Source organism: Anas acuta, chromosome 1 (assembly GCF_963932015.1).
Source record: "Anas acuta chromosome 1, bAnaAcu1.1, whole genome shotgun sequence".
NCBI classification, from domain to species: domain Eukaryota; kingdom Metazoa; phylum Chordata; class Aves; order Anseriformes; family Anatidae; genus Anas; species Anas acuta.
In genome coordinates this window covers 65,080,951-65,101,509 of record NC_088979.1, presented here as the reverse complement: position 1 = coordinate 65,101,509, position 20,559 = coordinate 65,080,951, and the positions used below count along the sequence as shown (strand labels likewise).

Sequence of the window (20,559 nt, the reverse complement as noted above, 5' to 3'; positions counted from 1 at the left end):
AAGATTGCAAAGACCATCCTCACCTTGTAGACATGGAGGAAAAATCATGGTGGATTCAAATAAATAAGCAAATGCAAGGAAATGGTCATACAAAAAAGCCACATTAGTACTTGTAATGAAATTTAGCTAAATGATAGAATAAATGTTTGCATCAGCGACTAACCAGCTCTTGTCTCTTAGCTGTAATGAGTAAGAATCAAAAAGTTGCACAAGATAGGCAGTAAGGTGATCTGAGAATGTAAATCTATATTTAATACAATGGTCGATGATGAGAAAGGATGCAAAGGCTTGGACTGTCATTAATGAATCTGGCAGAGTGAATCTTACAGCAACAATCTGTACTGATATGAGTAGGGCAGTGTCTGAAGGCCAGAGAAAATGATGAGACGGTAATCAAAATTAGTGCTAATGAGACCCTACTCAAAAAGGATGGATGTGGTGATGACCTGTGGCAAATGGTCAAAATCAAAGATCAGGAACAATGTTAAGTACTTGGGAAGTGGGAGAGGCTCCTGCAGCTGTGATGGTGCTGAGACCTTGTTGGCCAGAAAAGTTGCATTGCTTTTTTAAAGGAAAGGCTGCAACAGTTGTTTCTGTTGTTAGTGAAAAAAAAAAAAAAAAAAAAAGAAATATGATGTTACTTCATTTTTCTCTAAGTCAGCAGAATTCCATTTTGGTTAGAAAAAATGAAACAGATATCCATCTGATATAGTTACTTCTCCATTTGTTTTAATTGCTGTGGTCATTCATGACAAATAAATTCACTGTGGTCTCTTTAGTATGAGGTTTCATTTTCTTAATTTCAGGGAAATACATACATATTTATACATACTGCAGACATTACCCAAATAGAAACAAATAATAAGAGTTAACCAACATCAGTACTAGAAATATAAAATATAATTTTGTATTAGGAAAAATATTAATCTTAATTACTTTAAAGAAAAATACAGTTTTTTAGTAGTTTAAAATGGCTTAATTTGTTAAAGATTATGAATAATCATCAGTCACTGTTTAAAGCTTATTTAAATATGACTGTTTTTCTGTCAATGTAAAGTTTTGAAGCTGGTTTGGATGATATTTAAAAGAATACAACCTATAGGAACCTTTGTAAGTATTTAAAAATTTAAAATTAGACAACATGTTATTTCAGGTAGGCATAAAATTAGAAACGTCATCTAATGAGAGATTATATTTTATAACTTTTTTGTATTATTTATGGAAAACTTTTAAAAGGTTAGCTATCACTCAAATAAAAAATAATCATTTTTAAGCATATTACTATTGTGCTAGAGGAATAGGTTTTACATGTCAAGAACAAGAAAGCATGTATTCACTTTATTCTACATCAGAAAAAAAAAAATGTGCTTCTTGAAAAAAAAATACAGAAAATAATTTGAAATTAAATATTTTATTTTTTCATGCTAGTAACTCAGTGAAATTCAAACACATTAAACACATTAAACACATGTGACAGAAGATATTAATGAAAGACAAAATTATTCAAAGACTAAGCAACCATATATGGAAAGACACTAAAGCTATCATTTGATCTTGTCTAGAGAGTCTAGAGAGTCTTCAACTGTAAGATAGTAACCCTTTCTGGACAAAACTGAGGACGTATGAGAGATGAAGAGTCGAAGAGATCACTTTTAGACCTTAACTAAGGCAACACTTTTTTTTTTTTTTTTTTTTTTTTTGCATAACCTGTAGGTCTTTATATTGTCTTCAACTTGTGAAATTGTAAGTCATCTCTACCAGCCTGTGTTTGGTACCACATCTGCTTGCTCCTATACTAACATGACACTTACTGCAGGCCTATTCTGTCATATTTTAAAATATATGGAAAAAAGAAAAAAAAAAAGACTGAAATAAAGAGAAAGTTTTGGAGCCACTGATAGCAATTTATTGTTGCTTAAAGATAAAATATAGCTGAACATGTAACTAGACACATGGGAATGAATAAGCAAACCATAACTGTATGACTTTTTAATCCTCATAGGATAACATTAAAATAAGATGTGCAACCAAATTCTCTACTGAAATAAAGTCTAGTAGAAATCTGCATTTTTGTTTTTGTTTTTTTTTGTTTCTTTGTTGTTGTTATTTCTTTTTATTTTTATAACAAGGGATGCCTTTATGACTCAAATAAATTTAGAAGCATAATTATTGCTTAAAGTAGATTGAAATGACAAAAACACAATTGCCACAAAATATAATCAGTTATAAAAATTATTGCTCTTTTATTAAACTTTAGGGAATTCAGGACAACTCTAACAGTCATGTGAAAACTTAGCTTACAGGAAGGAAAGAGACAGGATTTATATATGTATGTGTATGTATATATGTGTATATATATATATATATTTATAAAGTATTTGTGTTATTTGCTTTGCAGAAAAAGGTATAATGCTGCTGTGCCATGGATCTTTGCATAACATAGCAAGTAATCCAGTGTTATGTAAATAAGAGTAGTTCACACCCACTCCTTGATGTTTACATTTAAAAGCGCTGAGTGGTTAGCCACAAAAAAAAAAAAAAAAAAAAAAAAAGGGCTATATCCTGTAATCAATAATTACCAACTAGGGAAACTGAATATGATCCTGAAAATATGATCCTGAATAAGATGGTTATTTAATCAGTACATTTGATATTTGATCATCTGAATATGATCAGAGCAGTTATTTAAATCTTGATATGTGTTCTTCAATTTTTATAACTCTTTCACTACTTTGCTATTTTGGACAAAGATGGTTGTAAAATAGTTTTTACTCTGTCAAGCCTGACATTCAATAATTTTTCAGGGCCCCCAAATCCAATGTAGGTATTAGAACTTGAAGACTCCTATAACATGGTTTCTGAGTACCATCTATGTGCCAGAAGTTTCATTTTTTTGAATTGTCCTTCAGATCAAGAGAAATTGATGTCATTCATTATTTTCAGACTCGTTCTTTTTATATCAAAGTTGCAAGTTGCTTAAATAACAGGCCTTTTTTTCATGTAACCTTTTAGCTTTTATTTATTATTATACATATCAACTCTAGTAACAGTTGTGGTTTTATGTATGATGATGTACTTACTGCCTGTGGGTCTCTCTCCAGATACCTGTCATGTCTCATTTTTGACTCTTAGTCACTGTTTTAAATCATTTCATTGTAAAAGTATGTGGCAGTAGCAACAGAAAATTTGTCCTAGGTTTACCAGGAACAAACAAATCAGCACAATGAGCATCTAGAGTGGTGAATAGTGTGTGAAGACAAACATTGGATGAAAGACTGTAGGCTTTAAAGTAGTTCTTCGTAACAGCAATATCTATTCGTTGTTTCATGAGAAACATTTCACACTGAAGAAGGGATTTATTTAACCAAATCTCAACATCTTAATTTAAGAGAGCTGTCTAGAATCTTTTTACAACCATGGGAGAAATTTGGTGCTATAGAGCAATACCTCAGTTAATCCCACTGTAAACACTTACAATAGATTTATTTTAAGTAAGGAGAACCTATATCAACTGGTCTTGATAGATGAGATGAATTCTGTTCAAAGGAACAAAATGAGACCGTCTTCCCAAAATGACTGCCCTTGTAACTATTGAATCTATTGAAACTAGCTTTATATATATATATATAATAGTTATTATTATTATTTCTTTTAATTTGAAGTGACCAGTTATGGCTCTTTCCTTACTCTACAAGTTTGCTGTATAAGTGCCCTGATATTTTCACTAGACAGCAAAGCAAACAAAACTTCCATTTCCATTCACAAATAAGCTAGACTTTGAAGCATCTACATGCAAACCCATTGCTCACCATCTGGACTCCTTTTCCCCTAGCACAATTAAAGAGTTAGGAATATGAAAATACACTTATAGGTGTGTGCAATTTATTATCAAATTATTATTCTGATAATTCTGTAATTCTAATAATTGTAGACAGATTATCCCAAATAAACAAACAAACAAACAAACAAAACTATAGTCAGTTCTTCATATTTTCCTCAAGCTCCAAATATTTTTCAGTGCATACGCTTCAGTTCATGTCTCTTACTCTTACCATTTTCATTTGTACAGAATTTATGTCCTTTGTACAGAACCGTATGTTATTTGTTCTTGGAGTTCTTGGATAAAAATATAATGTTGGCACACCTTCATAAAACCTCAGTTATTACCCATGAGTGAAAAGCAATTCCAAAAATTAGAAGGTGAAAAAAAAAAATGTGAGTAGAATTTTATTTTTTTTATTTTTAAAGAGGTTGCATTTTAAACTTCCTTTCACTTCACTAAAGTGTGCATAATCATAGAATCATAGAATCATAGGATCATAGAATCTTAGAATCACAGAATGTTTGGGGTTGCAATGGTCCTTAAAGATCATCAAGTTCCAACTCCCCTGCCATGGGCAGAGATGCCTTCTACTCCATGGATGAGGTTGCCCAAAGTCTCATCCAACCTGGCCTTGAACACTTCCAGGGAAGGGATGTCAGCAATTTCTCTTGGAAATCTGTCCTGGTGTCTCACCTCCGTCTCTTAAAAAAATAAAAATAAAAAAAAATCTTCCTAATATATAATATAAATAATAATATAAAGGGTCGCTCCCCCATCTTTCCTTTAGGCTTTCTTCAAGTACTGGAAAACTGCTTTAAGGCCTCCCCAGAAGTTTCTCTTCTCCAGGCTGAACAACCCCAATTCCCTCAGACTGTCATATTCATTTTTTTTTGTCTATGAATACCCCCAAGTCCTTATCTGCAGGGTTGCTCTCAATCCATTCATCACCCATTCTGTATTGATATATGGGGATTTCCCAGCCTAGGTGCAGGACCTTGCACTTGGCCTTGTTGAGTATCATAATGTTTGCATGGGCCTACTTCCCAAGCCTGTCAAGGTCCCTTTGGATGGCATCCCTTCTTGTCATCTTGAACATATACGTAGACAGTATTCTAAACAAAGTGTTACACAAGGATTGTCAGTTATTAGTTGCACTCCCTCTTCACTCCACACATTCCAGAATCACAAATGTCTTTTCAGCAACCGTGTCATGTTGGCATCTTATGGTCATTTTATGATGTAATAATATATCTGATAATTCTGTCATTCTGAACTGAAGAACCTCAAGTTTTTGAATACACTTTTGTTATCAGCTTCTGAGGTGCTCAACATAACATGTTGTGCTGTTCTATTTCATTCCTCTTTTACAGCTTGAGACCCCAGACTTACCCAATTCTATTTCCCTCCATTAATATTTTCTTTTTGTGTACTGTCAGCAAATGTCATTCCTATATTTTGAGTCGTTATCATTATTGTAGGTGATACATACAGCTAATGTCTAAACTTTGAGAAGCTTCTAGTCCAGTAGTACACTAAAGTCCACTAAGCATCCACTAAGTTTCCTCTACACCAATTGTTCTTCTCTCCTTCTCTTAACACAATATACTGACACATTCTTTGCACCTGATTATTTTGTTTGTCTTCCTTGTACTAATTCATTAGCTTGTTTATTAGCTACTGAAGTCTAGATCAATTCATCTACAACAACATGTTTGTTTGTCTATTTTTTTAAAAAATAAAAATAAAAAAGACAACACCAGAAAAAAGCAGTGTATCTAATCAATGAAAGATATATGTCTATCTTAGTACAATGAATCCTGGGTAAATAAATGTATTGTATTCATGTTTTGTAGTTACATTCATGTCTCTTAATTTTTATTTTCTATTCATGATTGCACTATGCATGGTTTATTTTGATATGGATAATTGTCTTTCAGTATGCCATATCTACTAATTACCTCTTTTCATTCTTCTGAGTCCATACAATATCCAATGAAAATCTTTGCTACTGTCCACAAGGCCAGTATAGTGAGAGTTACAGAAAAATTTAAGATGGAAGGGACTTTCTAGCCTGCATCAGGGGGAAGGTGGACAGCAGGTTGAAAGAGGTGGTCCTCCCGCTCTACTCAGCTCTGGTGAGGCCACAAATGGAATATTGTGTCCAGTTCTGGGCCTCCCAGTTCAAGAGAGATGTAGAACTAGAGAGGGTCCAGCACAAAGCCATGAGGATGATTAAGGGATTGAAGCATCTGTCTTATGAGGAAAAACTATGTGAACCAGGCCTATTTAACCTAGAGATGAGGAGACTGACAGGGGATCTTATCAACTTCTACAAATACCTGAGGGGACAATGTAAAGTGGATGGGGTGAAACTATTCTCAGTGGTGGACAGTGATAGGACAAGGGGTAATGGGTATAAACTGAACCACAGTAGGTTTTATCAACATATGAGGAAAAACTTCACAATTCAAGTAACAGAGCACTAGAACAGGCTGCCCAGAGAGACTGTGGAGTCTTTTTCTTTAGAGATATTCAAAACCCACCTGGATACCATCCTGTGTAACATGCTCTAGGTGATCCTGCTTGAGCAGGGGGGTTGGACTAAGTGATCTCTGGAGGTCCCTTCCAACCTCAACCCTACTATGATTCTGTGATTCTGGAGGTCCCTAGTTCAACTTTCTGACCAAAGCTGAGACAATTAGATTATTCAAAGTCAAATTCTGGAAGTCTCCAAGAACAGGAATTCCACAGCTCAATGGGAATTTCAACACTCCATCACACAGCATTGTATGATGGAGACCATCCTGTACTTGAGATGGAGCACAAGTTCATCAGGTCTTTCTTACATTTCAGTTATGAGTGTGAAAGATACAAAACAGTGCATATCAATGGCCGGATGTTCTTTGTCCTTGCATTCAGGCAAAGCCAGATGCAGCTTCGGTTTAATAAGAGAGAAGAGGGAAGTTGATCTCTGCCCAAAGAATGTAATGAGTGGGCGTTCTGTCTGGAGCCTGGGCCTAAAGGGAGGAAAAAGGACTGAAGACCTTTTCATATAGGAAGCTCTTTAGAAGCAAGAGATTGTGAATGCTTCCCCTCCCAGATCTCTCTCCAGTGAAGATAATACTGCAATTTTAGAGGCAGAATCATTTTTCCACCCTTGGAGATTCACAGAAGAGTCTAAGAGAAACTTGAATCATGTCAACATTTGGGAATGGGGTGAGGAACAAGGAAGGACTTTAGATCCTGGTGGTGGCTAATAAATGAATGATTGTTCAGCTTATCATTTTTACCATCATTTGCTAGATTTTCTTTTTTCTTTCCCTGGAAATAGAGTACTACTCTACTATTTCTTAGTTAAAAGCTCTTATTGATCAAGACTATCTCAATCCCAGAAGACAGGAGGATTGTGAATATGTAATTCTGGAATTTACACTGAAGCTGTGATTGCTGCTTAGGGAATCTAGATACGTAATATGTGACCTCTATATCCCATCAAAACAGCTCAAAACATGAGTATCCTTATTTTGTCAACAGACAGTTCTCATACTGATGATTAAGACAAGAATCACTCACAGAAATTTATATATTAATTTTGAATTACACATAAATTTGAGAAAAATAGTCTGTCCGTAGGTAACTCAGAGTTACCAATCTATTATAACTCACAGTTACCTCTTTTCCCATTTATGGTTTATTAATAAGTTGGAAACAATGTTTTGCTGTTGTTTTATTGTTATTATTGAAAAAAGATGTATGCAGTTTTAAAGAGCAAAAATTATTACATTTCGACTTTCAAGTAAGAAAGTTTTAGATTTTCTCCGCACTAGGAACATTGACTTTCTCTTGCACATGAACATCTACAGTAAAAAGAGATAGCAGATAACCAGTGCAGCAGACACTGTATAATGCACTGGCATATACAGTTTGATGCAATATATTTTAGAAATGTATCCTTCTGCTGGAGTCTGCAATACCCCATCAGTTTCGTACATGCCAAATCCACTGAATATTGGAAATATCTATAAGTAGACATATATCCTACTGAGCTTCAATGTCTCTTAAGTGGGTTCCACTACGTATTCCAAGAAATTGTTTATGAAAAGAGGAAAGGAAACTTGAAAGCCAAGGGTCATTTTTTTTTTTTACTTAGAGCTTTATGCATCATCTTTTAAGAAAGACAAGAAAGAGAGTGCTTATATTTTAATCTGGCAATGTATTTAAATGTAAAGAAAATTTTGTTAGGTCTAGAAATCATCTAAACAGTTAAATGAATAATAGGGATAGAATTCAGGTGAAGATGCAATCTATATGCCTCATTATCATTCTCTACAGGAGAGAGATGTTGATAACAAACTACTTAAACTGCTTCGAGTCATATCCTCTCATTCCTGCCAGCTATCATTAGAACTACTCAAAAATTTAGGTAGCATCAGTGCAAGTAAAAACAACAAAATCTGCTTTTCAGGCTGATGTCTGGTCAGCAATGTAAGATTTTTTATTTTATTTTTAATTTAATTTTATTCATATATTTTTAAAGCATAATTTTTTGCTTATTCATGAGTAAAAAGCAAGTTGAAGATACTGAAGGAACCTTGGAAGGCTCCAAAATTATTATCTGTGCACCTTTGGCTTTAGTCTAGTCTTTATTGGATATCACACATTTTACACAGAAGTTAGAGCTAATTCAGTTTTTTTTTTTCTTTTTTTTTTCTTTTTTTTTTTCCCCCTTCTTCATTTTCTTTTTGAGGTATTACAGTCCTTCTGGATCAAGTTATGCTCTGATTTTGATTTTTGGATTTTTAGGTGCTTCGTTGAAACTCCTGGCTGGTCAAAACTACATCTTTTGTCTCCTTCCTGAGTTTAATGCTACACGAAATCAGGCAGAAAGCCTATGCTGACATCTGCAAAAATAATTTCATGGAGATTTATTTATTTATTTATTTTTTACAAGCTGATTCTGCCTTTTTCCTTCAGACCTACAATATGTGCTTTCATTGTTCCCACACCAACTTATGAATATGTTGATGCCGTTTTCTCTTTTTTTAAGCTCCCATCTGAGTTCTGTTCATCACAGATGTTTAGACACACAGCTGTCCATCTACAGTGGTTCTGCATGAAAGACCATGGCTGTTGTGTACAAAAGAAGGGATTCAGGCAAAATGTACTATAAATAGATAGCATTGTCTGCCTCTTCATTCTCCACCGGAGTCCTAAGTTCTTGAATTGGCATATTTGCTACTTTATGAAAATACTTTTTGCCTTCTGCCTCTGATGAACTAAAAGATGGAGCACAACCTGAGCATTTATTATGGCTGCTATATTTGAAAAGTTTCCCTTCTCTCTAAAGCAAGGAAGCCAGTTATACTGGAATGGCCTCAGGGTACATATAATGCATGATGACCAAAGGCACTATAACATAATACGGCATCTTCACTTGTGCAAGTTGGCAACCTTCATGTAACATACACTATTTAAATATGCCTCAAGGTCATGCTCTTAATGTCTTAAACATTTGAATCAGGGAACAGATCAGCATGCAGTATGATAAACCCCTTTGAAAGCTGTGGAGCAGCAGCATAATATCTGAGAGCATTGTGGCAAATTGGGAAGTTGAGATGAAGCTGCTAATTATTCCAAGGCATATTTCTGAAAGGACAGGAGGTGTGGGATGTTCTCTGCCAAAAGCCCCTATTTCTTGAATGCTCTCACCATCTCCATATGCACATATGAAACTTCTAAGCTATGCTGTGTGTAAGATGTAGCTAATATGGTCTTATCTACTGCTGGAAACCCTGAAAATCAGTAAGATACAATTTGATAATGATGAGGGCAGAGGTGGAATAATTTGGGTAAGACTAGATTATCAAAAAACAAAGAAGAAACTGCAATTAGCATCTGTTACAGACCCCCAGGACTATAAGAGAGTGAGGAAAAATATTCATAGAACAACTCTGAAGTAGTTCAAAACCACACAGTACTGTCCCAGAGGGGACTGTAACTGTCCAAACATCTGTTAAATGATAAAGCTACTGTAAATACAGATCAGAGATTCCTATACACAAATGAAAGTGTTTGGATCCTAAAAACGATTCCTGTCTTTAGTAGTGCAGTACATTGTCCAAAATGTAGTGCTAGCAGGTCAGTGTAGAGGAGATATTCTGAAACAATGGAAATTATAAGAAGAATATGTGAATGGAATTGGAAAATTCTAGTGAAATATACCAGTTGAAGTCAATACATCAATTAGAAAAGTTACAAGGTTCCAAGATTTATTTATATTTTTTTACAGCAAGAGGTGAACCTTTATCTGATGCAGTGCTGCTAAAAGAATAATGGGGGGGGGGGGGGGGGGAATGTAGTAAAAAATTCACCTGAAAGATCACTAATGGAGGTTTAAAAACAAAGGCTATTCAATAGCAGACTAGTTTTTATTAAGATTTCATTATAGGTGTATGCAATTGCTAAAGATTGCTAAAAGTGGAGTGAAATTCTCTATAGGAGGATTTTCCTTCATTTATTGTTTCTGTACCAGGTTGGACAAGCATGAGAAATGGAACACCAGGGGGAGAATGGGTTTGGGATGCTGACTGATACCTACCTGCTGACCAGAGCCTTCATCTGTCAGTCAGGGTGAGTACGTGTTTGGCTCTGCAGATGTATGAGACCTTTGGCTCTGACCTGCTTTGAACCTTACTACCATGTGGTTTATAAAGGAGTTTGAGGCCAAGTGGAAACAATCTTTACAGATGACCAAGGTTTTCAATTCACTTTTGAAGATCTGTGATGCTTTCATAAGGATGCACCAAACTTTAAGGGTTTATTTTTTGGTGTTTCACACCAAGTGTATTTGACTGAGGTGTAGCTAGTTGACCTTCATTTGGTTGATCATCAAAGGTAAAGCAAAGCAAGGAATTTAAGTGATCAGATAAAAGTTCACTGGCCACTGAGATATCTTTAGTGTTTAATTACCATTTTGGACTTCTTCCAGAAGCGTGAAAAGGTACATACTGTATTTTATTATGTTAATGAGACATGAGAAGCACACATAAAAAAGCACTTGGTTCACACAGGGTATCTGTGAGAGGCAGCTATTTTTAAATTTCTGTAGGTGGTTCACTAGCACAGGTAATTGAGTTCCAACATATTTCTCCTTTGAGTCCTTCCAGAATGATGGTCTATAAAGTATGAAACAAAGAAAAAGAATTTTTTAAGGTACTGCTGCATTTTTTAATTTGAGCCATAATGGAAATGTTTTGTCAGTCTGCTATTTTGTTTCCTTTTATAGGAATATTTACATATCCAAAAAAGGAGTCCTCTCCATATTCAGAGATAAGTACTTTAATACAGACACTTATGTTGTGTATTTATGCAGGTGTTTTGCAGAACAGCAAAATACTTGCTTGTAACAGGCTGTGATGACATGGGCATCCTGAGTATATAAATTTTTATGAAGAATAGTCCCCTTGGCAATTACAGATGTGTTAGTGACTTTCTGCTTTCACTGAGAATATCTCAAAACCTATTTCATTCTGTGCATTTCTAGTTTGTATGGATTTTTACAGGGTAAAGAAGGCAGTTTATTTCACTTCTATAATCTACAGTTTATTCAGGGAAGTCATTTAATGCCTCATTTTTATTATTTCTAATAATGATTTTATTTATTTTATTTTATTTTATTTTATTTATTTTATTTTATTTTATTTTTTCAGGCTTCAGAGTGGGAAGATATGAATTAAAACACAAAGCTTCAGAACTCCTTTTTAATTTTTTCCCTATGCTTGCTTACTTAGAATTATAATTGTCATGAAATGTCAGGTAGTATTCAGTTCTCTGAAGTCTCAGTAATCTTTCTTCATTATAGTAAAAGTGTCCTAGCTAACTACTTTTTAGGGAGTTGCTCCTCTGTTTTTCTTGATCATGTTTTTGGACATTATTTATAAAACCTTCTTCCACTCAGCACCCCATCTATGTCATAGTAATTGTCAACTTTTCCCCTGGGATTCTTTTGTACCTGTATCTGCTGAAGCCCTTCCCAGCCCTCTTCTGTTGCTCTATACGGGGCATAGCCTCAGTTATACTCTTGGATATCATGATGTCTTGAATAATTTGTGTCTCTTTTAGGCATTGCTTTCCCTCTCCCAGTGCATGGGTAACCTTTAATCCTGAAGGTCTTGACAGCAACTGCCTCTTTCTTGGTTCATCTCTACCTTTTTAGGTAATTCCTGGTGATTTGGTCCACAATATTCTACTTCTAACCCTGGGAAAATATCTTTCTTTCCATCATATTTTGTTGATGAATCCAGTCTTTCTCTCCATAAAGCTATGAAAATGATGTAACAGAGTAGCACAGAGTGAATATTTTTGGGAGGGGAAAGAATTTATTTGCTGAAGAAATGAAATTTCTGGCAACTCAGAGCTGTTTGTGATTTTGGTTTTAAATGTGTGAAGTAACTGTGCCTGAAGAAATGTTTAGAAATATTCAAAAAATGGTGCCATTGGCTTACTCCTAGCTGATAAGGCATGCAACTCAGACAGCTCATCAGCCTGAGGCAACTTGGAAAAGGGAGAGGTGAATTCTGCACTACTGGGGGGGGGGGGGGGGGGGGGGGCTGCTTGCTGCTTCACTCCACTGGGTCAACAAGGGAAAGACTCAGTGGAAGCAATACATCCTTGTTGTTGGCTGGGATCTGAGCTTCAGTTATTAAAAAGAGAATTATCAGTAGAGAATGTTAAGAAACCCATCCCCAAATGTCATAGAGTATCATAATTTTACACATGTGACGGGTGGTAAATAGAGACACAGAGACAGAGGCTGAAAATTATCTTGCTGAAAGTCTGATCACAAGGCAATGGCAGAGGTGGGAGCAAAACAAACTATTCTATTGTTTGTCCTAGCTATCAATAATCTCTCCCATTCTTTCAGGTTTCAGTTGACCACTCCACTTAGATTAATTTTTTATGTTCATGGCACATTATCCAAAATCTCTTCTGTTGCTCTATTTTTCCCACACTCCCACCTCCTGGAATTGCAAAACACATAGCATATTATAAAAAGGTACATTTTTTGATATATGAATGATTAAACTGTGATACATAAATAATGTTAGAAATGTTTTTGGGCAACTCAAGGTTTGCAACACCCATGCAGTTCAGATATTTATAGCAGGGGCTGAATTCTGTACCCCAGATAGAAGAGTTCCTTCTCACATAAGATGCAAAGGCTTGTCCTCCAGATGCCACTCCTGATGTTCAAACCTCAGTCCTGTACAAAATACTGCCTTTCTATCCCAGATGCCTCAGAGCCTTTGCTCAGTGCTGGGCACAGAAACAATGAGCTTACTTTTGGTGTTTGCAGGCAAAGATGAAGGAACATCAATCTTAGTCACTTAAAAACAGAATGTTGTATTCAAGATGTTGGTTCAAGAAAAACACAGAACAAAACAACATTTACATGTGAAGATGAAGGAAAGACTGTTTCTGCTTAGCACAATAGAGAAATTGTTCTTGAACTGTTTGTGTTTCTCTACAAGTGACATCCCCTCGGACTCATTCTCCTTGCTTCCTGAAAATACTGTTAAAGTCAATGTAATGCAGTGTTATCCATACTACTATTAAACTATACTATTAAATTATATGTCAATTGTAAAAAAAAAATGTTTTTAATCTCTGCATTTTCGTAATTGGTTTACCTTTCTCATTTGGCCAAGCAACAATCTTTGCTTTTCTTCTTCCACTGTTCTTCGTTCACCTCATACAAAATTCTCTTAAGCTTCCTTTCAGACTTGGGTTTCAGCCCCAACCTCTCACTGGGGCTATGTAAAGTGGTATGGCTTATTGAGAAAATGGGGATGGGATTATGATATTTTGAGGGTGATTTTAGATGTCATTTCTCTTTAAAATATGCTAAACCCATGCTTATGCAGCATGAGAATTGTACTGCACCAGAGTAGGAACCATACAATAATGACAGGGCATTAAATTTGTAGGTGGCTATAGTATTCTAGATTGCATCCTTATTAAAACCTTTCAGTGGTGTACAACCCATTCTCATGATTTGTTTAGAAAAGTCAGTCTATAGGATTTTCTCTGATAATAGTTAGGTTTAAGTATTATGAGAAAATCATTTTTCATGAGAAATCATGAGAAATCATGTGAAAAATTTTCATTTTTCACTGTGTCTCTTCTTGACACCACCCCTTCCTCTCTCTCCCCCCCCCTCCCCCCCCCCAATATTTTTCTGTGCTTGTTTCCAGTATAAAGGATAGAAACAAAAGACTATCATAGAAATTGGAATAGTGTTTGAATTTATGGACCTATTCTTTTGTATTATTTTATGGCGATGATGTTTTTTAATTGATCAAGGATGACAGCTGCATTCTTCAATGGGACAATTGTGCTCAAGACATTCAATAAGTGTTAAGCAAGCAGTTGTTATCTGTATTACTGGTGGTAGCAAAGACCTACCAAAACAGTCGAGGTGCTGTTACTGCTGCTCATCTTGCTTGCTGCAGCAGTTGGCAAGCACTGCTAGTCAGCAGGGAATGGTTAGGGTGAAGGAGACCCAATCAGGCATGCTGTAATTTACATCTGATTGATGAATGCATAGAGAGTGTGGAAACACCAATTAGGAAAAAAAAAAAAAAAAAAAAAAACTGTGGCAGTGCAGGATTTGGGATGTGCTCTTCCTCTTACTTTCAGCCTCCTGAATATAACCAAGAAGACTTGGAAAGGCTGAGAGTTAAAAGAAATTCAAAAGATAAAGTCTGTGTGCATTCACATCTTGACATGAAATTAAAGTCTTTATATTGAAAAATTTTTACCTATATAAATGTAAAGGGAAAATATATGTTTAAAGTAAAAGTAGTGCTATAAACCATTTATATTATCATTTCCTATGTGTTTCTTAATTATAGTAATTATCCAAACTTACATTTTGATATAGATTTGATTTTCTTTCACTGATAGTAGAAACCTGAAATGGTTTTCAATGTGGGCTTAGTTGTGTTGTTGTTGTTTTTCTTTAATATTTTGCTTTTAAAAACATTTAAACAGTTTTTCTTTTCTTTCTGAAAAAAATCATCCCTTTAACATTCTGTTCTTAAGTTAGGATTGATTGTGCTATGATTTTAATTAACATAATCTTCTTTATGTATTCTGAATCCTTCCTCTCTTTCTCTTTTTGTTGTTGTTTCTTTCTTGTTGTTTGTGTGTGTGTGTGTGTGTGTGTGTGTGTGCATGTGTTCCCAGCACACTGTTCAATATCATTTATTTGAGTATAGAGGAATAAGAGTTGATATTGATTGTGTTGTTTTAGATTTTGAAATTCCTTTGTAAATGTGTAAAACCTGTAAACATCTACCATTCCCAGCAGCTTAACAGAATCATCCTTCCTCTGACCACATAATTGTTAAATTGTGCATGCAAAATGGCTTGAGGATATTCTGTCCCTTTTCCAGCAGGTTATCAGGGAAAACTTGCCAGAGAACATTGTGTTGTTTATATATCCTCCAGGTTAAGAATTCAAAGGTCAATAGTTGCCAAAAGCAGTTTCACTTAGTAACTGCTATTTTTCCCAAGCTCTGTAACCAGCTTCACCAGTGATCCTTATCATTTATTAGTGAATGTGTATATATGCAGCTTATAGATCTCTACCCATAGGCAAGTAATCTTGGTTTACTGAAATAATTTCACTTTCTAGTATAATTAATCATAATTATTAATTACCTGCATAAACAAATATTGTATGTAAATACACTGAGCTTACATTGTTATGTTACTGGTTTCTTTCCAAGTATTTCTCACTTAATGAACCTGTAGTGAAATTTGATTGACAATGAGAAAGTTTTCCCTGGGCTGGATTTAGACACTTTGTTTCACTAAGTAGCTAAGAGCAGAATTGTTTTTGGTCTGTGTGTGTGTTTTGTTTGTTTGTTTGTTTGTTTGTTTAAATAATTAAAGTTGAAATATATTCATTATACTTTTTTTCTAGATTGCAAGATAGGACATTATCATATATTTTAATAATTGTCTTTAAAAGTTTGATTTTGCTCTGTAAATAAGTAGTATCACACTTTTGATTTAAAGGAGTTTTTCCTGTGGTATTGACATTAAAATCAAGCTTATCATATTTTGGTGGAGGGGGGTGGGAGATGGAGAACTTTGTAAATTATGGAAAAGAAAGGAAAAGGAAAAGAAAAGGGAGTCTTACTCTCAAACAGTAGTTTCATAAGGCAATACTTCCACGCAAGTTTTGTTAAAGTTGATGGATCTTTGTTTAGCTAAAATGGTATTCCAAAGTGCTGTTAATAGTACTGTTCATTTCACAGGAGTCCTCTTTTTCTTGAGCACTTACTTTTGGTAATTCTGGTATTTAGCTGAAGTTATCTTTTAGTCAAAACTGTCTAATAATTATTTTTCAAACCAACTCAGTGCTGACAGTACCAAGATGAAAAGATGAAGAACAGAAGAACTTTATTTTTAAGTATTGCAGCTTAAAAAGTGAAGGCATTCATGCTAAATCACTTCATAAACCATCCAAGTAAAATTACCTTGGTGTTAAAACTTGCAGATCAAATGTGTGCATAAGTTAAGGATTTCGGAATACGGCTATATTTTTAAACTTGTGTGTGTGTGTTTAAAAAAAAAAAAAAAAAAAAAAAAAGAATCCTTTATATTTTATCTAAACTAGAGTGCTTGCAAAGCAAAATAAGATTCTGTTCTCAGAAATGTGGATCAGTTTTCTCTTAATTGCAATGGCATCATCAAATCAAATAATATAGTTAATGAACATTAAAGCCAAAAAGAACAAAAGGAAACACATGGGCAATGGTGCAAAAGCAGTCGCTACAGTACAAGAAATGAATCTAAGCAGATAAAGCAGATGAAATATCATGGAGTATCTAAAAGAAATGAAATGAAAACAGATTGTCATCAGATCCTCTCTCTTCCCCAAAAGTTTGATACCATTTCTTTGGGGAATAGTTTGCAAATGATATATAGAATATGTGTAACACAACTGAAAACAGATATGCAATTTGCCTCACTTACAATCTGTTACATGATCTTTGTTCCTCCTAAAGAAAAAAGACAAGGTGCACATCTTGGAACAGGAGGATGGAGGAATAAATCAGAGCTGCAGTTAATAGAACTGTGTTGGGACAATACAATTGTAAATGTTTATTACTTTTCCTTTGTCCATATACCAGGATTTTTGCTAACTTGCTTTTCAGTGTCTTTTTAGAATGTTTAGTACATTTTAACATAGTTAATTAGCAAACTGTATAGATAATATGTAGGGAACTTTTACTCTAATATTAATTTTTGTTCAAATATATAAATATTTCATATAAACTTCCTATGGCATGAGCTGTAAAGTATTCATTCTCAGCTTTTTACTTGGGTTTGTTAGATCTGTTTAAGTATCAATAAACAAGCAGGATTAAAGGGAAACCTGTAGTGGGGAAAATTACCTCTGAAGTATTAACTGGTATATTCAGTGCTTCTTACACTCCCTGTCACCAAACACATGTTGCCCTCAGGTCTGTAACTGAGCTGTACTTAGCCTTTTATGTCTATAAATGCTTTCTTTTTATGCTAAAAGGTGGTTTACTCTGCACCATGTGTGTGCGAGAGGGAACATGTTTCCCATTCCAACTTGCTGTCAGAGCATGGGAAAACAAAATCTCATCATTTCTGTTGCCCTTGTTCCACTCCACTTCATCTACACACCAGCTGTGCATGGCCACTTGTCACTGACCCCTGCCTACTCCCATTTTCTTTCCCTCTTTGAGGCTGCACATGTATGACCACACCACACAGCACTGCATTTGGGGAGTGATTGTACAAAATTCTGTAGCACAAGCCATGCTGAAATTTATGTGGCTCTGTGCAGGCCTGGAGATCAAGGAGGGGAGAGTGTGCCTTTATAGGAGTTCAGTTCAGGCATGCAGCTCCTGACAAAACTTACCGTACCTGTATTAGACTACAGGATCACTGAGTTAGAAATGTAAGGTGTGGAGCTTGGCCAGAAATGGCTTCAGCTAAAACCTGTGTTGTTTAGGCTGTTTAAATTCTGCTTCTTTGTGGACAAAACTCTGCCTCTTCTCTACTACTGCTTTGCCCACATTCTCTCACTGAGCAAAATCATTGCAGCAACTGGACAGTACTCCACATTAGAAAGAATGATCCAAGGATACTGTCCATTCTCCAGATCTCTAGTGGTCAAGTCTATCTTGCAGATAATGACTTTTCTGAGGAGAAATATGAAAAGGACACCAGATAGTTGGTAAAGGTCTTAGCTGAGTTATTCAAATTAACTCAATTTCAATATGTATTCAAATCATCCAGTAAGAAATAGTCAGGTAACTGAACCCTCACTTATGTACAAGGTAAAAAACAGTATAGTGAAATGATGATGAAATAATCAATTGAATTAATAGAAAAACATTTAGACCTTGTTTAGGTCCCGTAGATTTTTGCATACTGTCCATGTGTATGCGCAGTGATGACTAAAGAACATTCTAGAATGATTGATACATATACCAGTTGTTAATTTTTACCTTTAAACTAGTGTTCTGTAAAATGAGAACAGAAGGAAAGCATGCAGCACAGAGCTGATCACAAAAATACTTCACTCAATATGTGTTTTCCATATGTATTTAAACAGGAAAGGTGCCCTCCTAGACCTGTTGCTAGAAAACAGAGAGGGTCTGGTGGGAGATGTGGTGATTGGTGGCCACCTCGGTCATAGTGACCATGAAGTGGTTGAGTCCAAAATTTACGGTGACAGAAGGAAAAGTGCCACCAAAACCTCATCCCTAGATATGGGGAAGGCGGACTTCAGGCTGCTCAGGGAACTAGTCAGCAAGGTCCCCTGGGAAGCTGCTCTTGAAGGCCTCGATGTCCACCAGTGCTGGTCATTCTTTAAGCGATGCCTCCTAGAAGCACAAGATCAGGCAATTCCTAAATATCGCAAGTCAGGCAGGCGGGGCAGGAGGCCGGCGTGGCTGACCAGGAACATTCTTATGGAGATTAGGCGGAAACAGAGAGTGTTTCGCTACTGGAAGGAGGGCCAGGTGACATGGAAAGAATACAGGGATGCTGTTCGTGTTTGTAGGAAGAAAATTCGTGTGGCTAAAGCACACCTAGAGTTGAAGCTGGCTGTGTCTGTGAGAGAAAATAAAAAGGGTTTTTTTAGATATGTGAATGGAAAAAGGAGAACTAAAGAATACATAGGGCCGCTCCTTGATAGGGAAGGTTTTCTCACAGACGATGACATAGGCAAAGCAGAGACGCTTAACGTCTTCTTTGCCTCTGTCTTCAATGCCGATGATGGGCTTTGGGACCCAGGGTGCCCTGAGCTGGAGGACCGGGACGGTGGGCATGACAAACTCCCAACCGATCCTGAACGTGTGCGGGATTTGCTACTCCACCTGGATCCCTACAAGTCCATGGGTCCGGATGGGATTCATCCCTGGGTGCTGAAGGAGCTGGCGGACGTCATCGCGGAACCTCTCTCAATTATTTTTCAACGATCCTGGGAGTCTGGAGAGGTCCCAGTAGACTGGAAGCTGTCAAATGTTGTGCCGATTTTCAAGAAGGGTCAGAAAGAAGATCCTAGCAATTACAGGCCTGTCAGTCTCACGTCAGTGCCTGGTAAAATCATGGAGAAGATGGTTCTCGAACGTATTGAGGCGCACCTGGGGGACAAAGCAGTCATTGGTCCCAGCCAGCATGGGTTTGTGAAGGGTAGGTCCTGCCTAACTAACCTGATTTCCTTTTATGATAAGATCACCCGTATGGTGGACCAAGGGAAACCAGCTGATGTGATTTTTTTGGACTTCAGCAAGGCTTTTGACACGGTTTCCCATAGGATCCTACTGGACAAAATGTCCACCATACAGCTAAATAAAAACATCGTACGATGGGTGAGCAATTGGCTAACGGGCAGGGCCCAAAGGGTTATGGTGAATGGGGCTGCGTCAGGCTGGCGGGCGGTCACTAGTGGGGTCCCTCAAGGCTCCATTTTAGGGCCGGTACCTTTCAAGATTTTTATAAACGATCTGGATGTAGGAATAGAAGGTATTTTGAGCAAGTTTGCTGATGACACCAAACTTGGAGGAGTTGTGGACTCGAATGAGGGTGGAAAGGCCCTGCAGAGGGATCTGGATAGGTTGGAGAGCTGTGCAATCGCCAACCACATGAAGTTCAATAAGAGCAAGTGCCGGGTCCTGCACCTGGGACGGGGAAACCCTGGCTGCACATACAGACTGGGCGATGAGACGCTGGAGAGCAGCCTAGAAGAGAGGGATCTGGGGGTCGTGGTAGACAACAAGTTGAATATGAGCCGGCAGTGTGCCCTGGCAGCCAGGAGGGCCAACCGTGTCCTGGGGTGCATCAAGCACGGCATCGCTAGTAGGTCGAGGGAGGTGATTGTCCCGCTCTACTCTGCGCTGGTGCGGCCTCACCTCGAGTACTGTGTGCAGTTCTGGGCACCACAGTATAAAAAGGACATGAAACTGTTGGAGAGTGTCCAGAGGAGGGCTACGAAGATGGTGAAAGGCCTGGAGGGGAAGACGTATGAGGAACGGCTGAAGGCACTGGGCCTGTTCAGCCTGGAGAAGAGGAGGCTGAGGGGAGACCTCATCGCAGTCTACAACTTCCTCATAAGGGGGTGTCGAGAGGCAGGAGACCTTTTCTCCATTAACACCAGCGACAGGACCCGCGGGAACGGGGTT

The 20,559-nt window shown here is 36.7% G+C and overlaps 1 long non-coding RNA gene across 1 annotated transcript in view; it reads left to right on the top strand.

The window, feature by feature from the left end:
* The window catches only part of LOC137850146 (uncharacterized), a 34,171-nt gene extending 22,045 nt beyond the window's left edge, over positions 1–12,126 (top strand). The window contains exons 4-5 of the long non-coding RNA XR_011092300.1: positions 10,356–10,453; positions 11,945–12,126. This is a non-coding gene — a long non-coding RNA (uncharacterized lncRNA). The remainder of the gene's footprint in view (positions 1–10,355; positions 10,454–11,944) is intronic.
* The last annotated feature ends 8,433 nt before the right edge of the window (positions 12,127–20,559 follow it).